This window comes from Anas acuta, chromosome 6 (genome assembly GCF_963932015.1).
Source record: "Anas acuta chromosome 6, bAnaAcu1.1, whole genome shotgun sequence".
Classification (NCBI taxonomy): Eukaryota; Metazoa; Chordata; class Aves; order Anseriformes; family Anatidae; genus Anas; species Anas acuta.
Window position 1 is genome coordinate 24,722,951 of NC_088984.1, and position 7,562 is coordinate 24,730,512.

Genomic DNA, 7,562 nt, shown 5'->3' on the forward strand with positions numbered 1-7,562 from the left:
CTTTCAGGTAGCTGTAGAGAGCAGTAAGGTCTCCCCTGAGCCTCCTCTCCTCCAGACTAAACACCCCCAGTTCCCTCAGCCGCTCGTCACAGGACTTGTGTTCCAGGCCCTTCCCCAGCTTTGCAGCCCTTGTCTGGGCACACTCCAGGGCCTCAATGTCCTTCCTGTAGTGAGGAGCCCAAAGCTGAACACAGTACTTGAGGGGAAGCCTCACCAGAGCCGAGTACAGAGGAACAATCACCTCCCTGGTCCTGCTGGCCACACTATTCCTGATATAAGCCAGGATGCCATTGGCCATCTTGGCCACCTGGGCACACTGCTGGCTCATGATCAGGCAAGCATCAACCAACAGCCACAGATTCTTTTCCTCTGCAGAGCTTTCAGTCATTCCGCCCCCAGCTTGTAGAGTTGCCTGGGGTTGTTGTGGACAAAGTGCAGGACCCAGCCCTTCCCCTTCGCCATGTTGAAACTCATCACATTGGCCTCTGCCCACTGATCCAACCTGTCCAGGTCCCTCTGCAGGGCCTTCCTACCTTCAGCCAAATCAACTTTCTGAGCAAATTCTGTCTGCTCAGAAATGATGTATGGATAAATATTTTAAATCCACCCAATTGCTAGCAATTTTCAAGGGCTTTCATTGAGCAATTAAAGTAGCCATTGATCATTCAGGCCTCAACCTGCGCTGTAATTCTGACACTCTGCAAAGAAAGCCATGTGAAAGCAGATCAGATGGTGTTCAAAGAGAGGCCTCTGCAATTACCATTGGTAATGTCAGGTATTGTGTTTGCCTTATTAGATTACATTAGGAACCTGTAGTGAAGCTGTGAAATAGCAGTTGTCCTAAGATGTTTCCTGTGGTAGCATTTTTATTAAAGACAGTTACAGAGCTGTAAACTGCAAAGGCAAACTGATTGGAATTTAAGCTTTGAACAGGATGTAGGTCTGCAAATGTGCTGAGAATCCTACAAAATTACTGTCAAGACCTACAGAGGAACCAGTACTTCCTGGCTAAGGATTACTTAAACTGTGAAGTAGTTGAACATTCCACAGTGGTGCTTAGAAAAATGGCTACAAATGACCAGTGCTTAACTGCCTTTGGGAGGAGAGTTGGGAGTTTTTTGATTTCTCTGTCTTTGTCAGATCTATACTCAGCCACCACCTTTCTGTGTTTTCTCTGTCTTGCTCCCTTTCTTCATTCTTCATGGCTGGATTTAGAATAACAGATTTGTGAAAGAATAAATGGTAAATGTTCCTTGTTCTTCAGATTTGGGAAAGTTCTTTAAATTCATGCATTTGGGCGGGTCAAATTCAAGATTTGACCTCCACCAGTGCACACTTCCATTTATTCCTACCCCACAAAAGGCTTTTTCCTGCCAGACCAGGCTTCAAGATGAGAGTTTGGCAGAGGCCAGGATCATGGGGAGTTCCCGTGGCACCAAGCCCCCACCCCAGGCATGTCACAGCCCATCTGCCCCATCCAGCGCAGTGAGGCTTCTTATAGGCAACTGCTACTTCAGGAGACCACTTCCTTGTCGCTCCCATGTGGTGGTGAACCTCGCAGCTGCTCCTTAATCCAGTTGGTCTTTGGGAGCCTTCAAACTTTCATTTACAGGGGAAACTACCAAGAGAGGAGGTATAGTTTGTAGCACAGAGTGATTTATTTGTATAATAGCAGTTATCCAGAGCAAAGCACCCTGTAAAATGACACTCAAAAAAAAAAAAAAAAAAATCAGGGTAGAAGCTTAATGTAAAACTACTAGACCAATTTGAAAACACAGTGACAATCTAGTCCTCAGTATTCAACCAAGCTCTTCAGAGGAAGGGGGAGGATGAGGACTTTGTAGTGCCCTGAAATCCCACAATTCGGGAAAAGTTTTGCTCTGGGAAAAGGAAAGATACAAAGGTCCCAGAGGATATTCCCTGTGCTGTGCCCTGCTAGAGCTGACTTTAACTGTGAGGATCTGGCTGTCTTGGAGGCTAAGATTTAAGACTTTTTTGTTTCATTGCAGAAAACTAAAGGATCGAACTTGCTGTTTTCAGGTCTTGCCCGTTTCATTTCTCCATCTTAAGCATATGGTAGCTTTTGCTGTCCCGCTCATGCTGCCACACCAGTGGCTGCTGTTACGTGCCATGGTTAAGGACGCACAGAGAAAGCAGCTTTGGGAGTTGCTTCTGCTGGTTTAAAAACAACCGAGGTGCTGCAGCAAGTGCCAAGCAGGCTGCAGGCACCAGGTGAGCACACCTAGCTCATGGCCTAGGTAATGTGCCCCAGCTCTGAAGATTTTTCTTCCCAGACCACCCTTCCAAACCTTGCTATTGCTTTCTTTTCCTAAAAGGGTTTGGAAAGAAGAAGTAATTTCTGTCACTTTGTTATTAGGAAAGACTAGCTAATGTGAATCTAGGGGTTCAGCCTTGAATTAATATAAGGTTAACGCTCACGGCAGCTGAGTGATGGGGAAGCAGAAGTGGCTCTGGCTTACGCTGGCGTGCAGAAGATCTCTGGAGGCCATCGCACTGGCAAGAATTATTGCCTGAAGGGCAATTACATTGGCAAGCCTCAGCTGGAGCACTGTGCACCCTACTTTCTCACCTCATCATGCCAATTCATGCCGCCAGCTTTGTTCTGACACCCATCCTCTTATCAGAGGAGCAGGTGGCGAGGAGCCAGCCACGCTCAGCGTGGGGCTGCTCTATGGAGAGCCAGCAGCCGAGGACCAGCTCAGAAATCCAGCACAATGCACAGGGCAGAAACAAAGCCTGACTGCAAAACAAGAAACCGAAAGCTTGGACTGGCCTGCAGGACATATCTGGTAAGCAAGAGGAGCAAGGCAGTAGGAGAGGAGAAAACAAAGCCATTGTTCTGGAGGTAGGCCTGACTGGTGGCAAATGAGCAGATGGACAGCACTCTTCAGCCTCCTCCCAGGGAGACCGATGGCAATTTGATTGCTGGACAAAAGACATGGACAGGAAGGTGCCGATCTCCCTGCCCCAGCTGCCTTCTGAGGCGCCCTTCATCACTCTTACCACGTTGGGTCAGGGCTGGGCAGGGAGAGGGACAAAGCCTAGCACTGAAAACAGAAATACCACAGCCCTGCCTGTTGCTGGCAAATTTTGCCTCTGCAGAACTACTCTGTCACAGGGCCTTAAATAAACTTCTGTTCAGCATCCATACTGGATCGCCAGAAACCAAGACATATTCGGAAAAAGAAAATCAAAAAAAAAAAAAAAAGAACTACATGAAAATGAAGAAGCCTGTTCACAGTACCCTAGCAGTACATTCAAAGGAATAAAATCATTGTAAGCAGACTGGAAAGTATTTAAAGAAGCCCATTTCTGCAGAGAAGGCATATTGGGTCTCAGAGCAAAGCTCTTATCAGGAAATATTTTTTAAAATATGAAGAAAGAAGCCAGCTACAGGATAAGGGAAGCTAATAAAAGCAAACAAGAAATAATGGGCTGAACGCTAAGGGGACAAAGTTTGCTGCGGATTTGTAGTTATTCAAAGCACGTAGGAGAAACGCTGACCATGAAGAACTATCAAAATAATTTAAAGTGACCAGATTTTAAAACAGTCAATAAATTCAATATAAGTAAACGTAAAGTGATAAGCAGGAGGAAAAGAGTCTCGCATTATGTACACAGTGGGATCTGAGCTCATTCTTTAGCACTCTGAATTCCTCAAATGACGCAGCAGAGAGAGAAGGGCTTTTAATACTTCCGATGTTTTCCTATCTGTTGAAGGTAAAGGCAGGTCTGTACATTAGCATCAACACAAAAGCCTTTGAAATCGAGTCACATGCTGATAACAGGTTAACATCATAAACTTTTGGAATACAAATTTGGACATTTTGGTTTAAATATTCTCCTGCAGATTCTCCTGGGATTCCTGTAGGTGGGTCAGTATTGCTATGTTATGCTAACTTCAACATGTATGTTAATCAGTCCCATATTTCCATCTTTTACAAAGTCATAATTGTATTAAACCTACCCAGGGCCTGGGATACCTCAGGCTCTACTGAGAGCAGTGCTCCAAGCTACTGAGCTATTTATCTTTAGTATTGCTCAGCAGTTTCAGGAAAAAGACACAGCGAAGGACAAGAAATAGATTTAATGCTGGGCTGATATAAGCAGTGGTGCAGGTGTTTTAGGATAGGAGCACTGCTGTTGCAGAGGTGGGAACGATGCTGGCAGAGGAAAGAAATTGATATATAGTTCTCAGTACCAGAGATACTCACCATCCATGCAGAGAGCGCTTGGGGCTCTCCACAACATGGAAACACAACGTGGCTCTCTACATTGCTGTCTCTCGTGACAGCAGTGGGTTACTTCTCCTCTGCCTTACAGGGAAACCCAGCTCCTGCATTTTTGCCTGAAATCAGTTACTCCTTCTGCTCCTTCTCTCCATCATGGAGAGCATCCCTCACTGTGACTGAAGTTACCCCATGAAATGTGTCAAAACCACATAAAACTGAACCACCCCATCCCGCACAAGTTGCCAGTTAGGTCTTCATGCTAATGTGAGCTGCTGGTTCTTCCAGGAACAACTTATGTCAAATCAGCTGACAGTGGCTGGCACAAAAAGCAGGAAAAAGACAAAAGTCTCTCAAAACCTGAGGATTTTCAGAACACGCCTCAAGACTCCTGCTATTAGCTTGAACCATGGCGTTGCACGAGCAATTAAAAATGAGCAAACAACAAGACAGCCAAATCTGCAGAGTCTTAGCCAGGCAAAGAAAAACTCCATTTCAGGAACACACAATGCAGTTTAATAGTGAATCTAAAAATTGTCGACTGACAGCTGATCACTACTGACATCACTAGACATGGGACAGCCTTGTGTTTCTTGTGTTTCTGAAGCCACGCGTGCAAGGGTGTAAAGCAGAAACATCTGCCCTAAGGCATGGAGAGTAAAGACAACAGCCTTGCAAAAAGCATCTTCCCACCCTCCCAGTCAGCATTGCAGGCACGGAGCCCTGATCCCTGACACCCCTCACCAGGCAGGCCTGCTCTGCCCTGCCCCTGAAAGGGGAAATGGGAAACAAAGAGCTTTGGGTGGGGGAAGCTGCCAGCAGCTTCAGGCTGATCAGAGGGTGACTCAGAGGCAGCGGTGGCCACAGGCAGGCTGGGTTCCCAAAGACGCAAATCCCTGAGAGACTGTTTGCTGCTTGACAGAAAAGTGAATGCCACGATTTTAACCAAATTTGAAATCATGTATGTGGGCAAAGCTCCTGTCAACAGCAGGAGTTCTGCTCAAGTAATGTTCCCCAAATAAGGCACTTCTTTACTGTGAGTTATCAGTGCTATGGTTTAGGCTGCATCCCTACATGTAGACACACCAATTGCTGGCAATTTGCTTGCTCTCCACATCCTTCCTAAATGCCTCCAGCATTAAGAAATGAATGTATTTTTTTTGGAGGAACTCCATCTTTGCTGAAATTATAGAAAAAATATAAAGTGACAAGAAAAGAAAAAGAGAGTTTTTTTGATTCTTCATGTATGGAAAGTGAATAGTCCAGCTGTCTCACACAAAAGACTTTGAAAGGTTCAGACATCACCAGTCTCATTTTTTGTTGGCCCTGTACTAGCTGCACTAAAACCAGCAGGTGTTGCACTGGTGCAGATGTGGGGAATCACCCTACCTGAAAGAAAAAAAAAAAAAACAAAACAAAACGCAAGAAATCACCTGAAGATGAGGTATTAATAGCATATATGAGTGAATTTGGTGCTGCTGGCATTTGCCTGATGTAGCATCTGACACCCCTCATGCTAAGTTTGGCTGAACCCAAGTGCTGCAACCAGGGCTAGGAAGTTTCCCCCAGCCCCTGTCTCTGGGCGGCTACAACACATGCTGGGCACCCAGAACTGGACTTACTGGGAGCTGTAATTGAGCTACCAGCCAACCCGGCTCATTAAACCTGCAGTCAGGGGACAGAGGAGAAAAAAGACCTAGCTTTGGGCAGCTGTATTCAGGCACCTCTGCTCAGTTCAGGGTCAAGGAGGTGTGGATGAGGCTTCAGAGCCTGGAGCTGGAGCAGAGGCAGGGAGGCGAGGAGAAGCCTGCTCCGCTCAGCGGTCACAGCGAGCTGCCCTCTCTCCCTGCAACACACTTGGCAGCTCGCTGAGAGCTAAACCCATCCTAACCTGGGGGCTGCAAGCTCTGCGGGATGGAGAGGTTATCTCCTGACTTGGAGCTGCTCTGTGCTTAACAGGAGATTACGGGAGACTTCTTTCCATTTGTGTTGCTTTCTGGTGCTATTCAATGCAGGCACTAACAAGTAACCTTGGGAATCTGGCACAGGTGGATCCTCATGACTAGTTACCAGGAACATCTATGAAATACTACACGTATATTATCTCCCCTCCCTTAATAGATAAGTCTCCTGCCTTCTGTCAGTGGCTGGCCAATTTTCCTCACTATTGAATGCTTCCATTTCATGATGGACGTGCCAGACTCTGCACTTCTAAAGGCTTTATTTATTACCTGTCTGTGGTGCTTGCACTCTCTCATCGTTTAGACTACGTGACACATAAATGCACTCAAGTTATGTATTGATATAAGCAAAATCCCTCTCCTAATATAAATCCTGTTGTATTTCATTATTTCTATATTCATAATGTTTTGTTTACCCTTATTCAGACACAGAATGACTCCAGTAGAGCTTACTCCTGACTGCACAAATCGTGTCCATTTTTCTTTTAGGTCTTTAGTGGGCTTAGATGAAAACACAGCTACACTTTTTTTCTTTAGGCTGTGAATTGCATATTCTTTGACAGCAACAAATGTTTGCCCATGTTATACCTATAGCCTAGAGAAAGACTAGCGGCATTATCTCTCATGTACTTTAACTTCAGTCATGTCTCTATTATTTAAAAGTGCATGCAGTGTATGTACAGGCATGAGCTCTCACCCTTGTTGACTCTCAGGTGAAAGCATTTCCAGTGCCAGTTCCCCTCATCACTTCCAGCTATTGGGTGGCACGTTGCAGTGGGCAGAGGTCAGTACAACACGCTACAGCTACCTGTACTTCACATATTCACCTATTCTTTTCTGCTAGGCTGAGGATAGCGTCAGGCAGCCAGCCCCCAGCTGCACTGCCAAGCATGGAGGTGACACACACAGAGGTGCTCAGCACTGGGGTACAAGGAGATGGTTTCATTATTTCGTTTAGGCGTTTCATGAAAAATTCGTGCTAAGGTCCTGTGTGCTCAGCCTGCAAAGAGCACGAGCTGGCAGTGGGAGTGGGCTCAGTGTGGTTTCAGGGTCAGCGAGCACTTGGGGACCACATCACGTGGGTGGGTAACGTCAAACCACAAACCTCCAGGCCTATGCCCCAGGTGTGGAGTACAGGCTTCCCCAAAGCTCACATTCACATTTTTTTTTTTTCTCAAGTTCCTCATAATCTAGCTCTAAACATCGATCTTGGGTGAGGTCCTATTCCAACCTATTTTTTCAAGCCTGGTTACACCACCTCATTTGGGGAATGCTCTAACAGGTTTTGGTTTTTGAGGTCAAACTGCTGAAAATCCTGCCCCAGAGGCAGCTCGCAGCAGGCTTGCCTGGA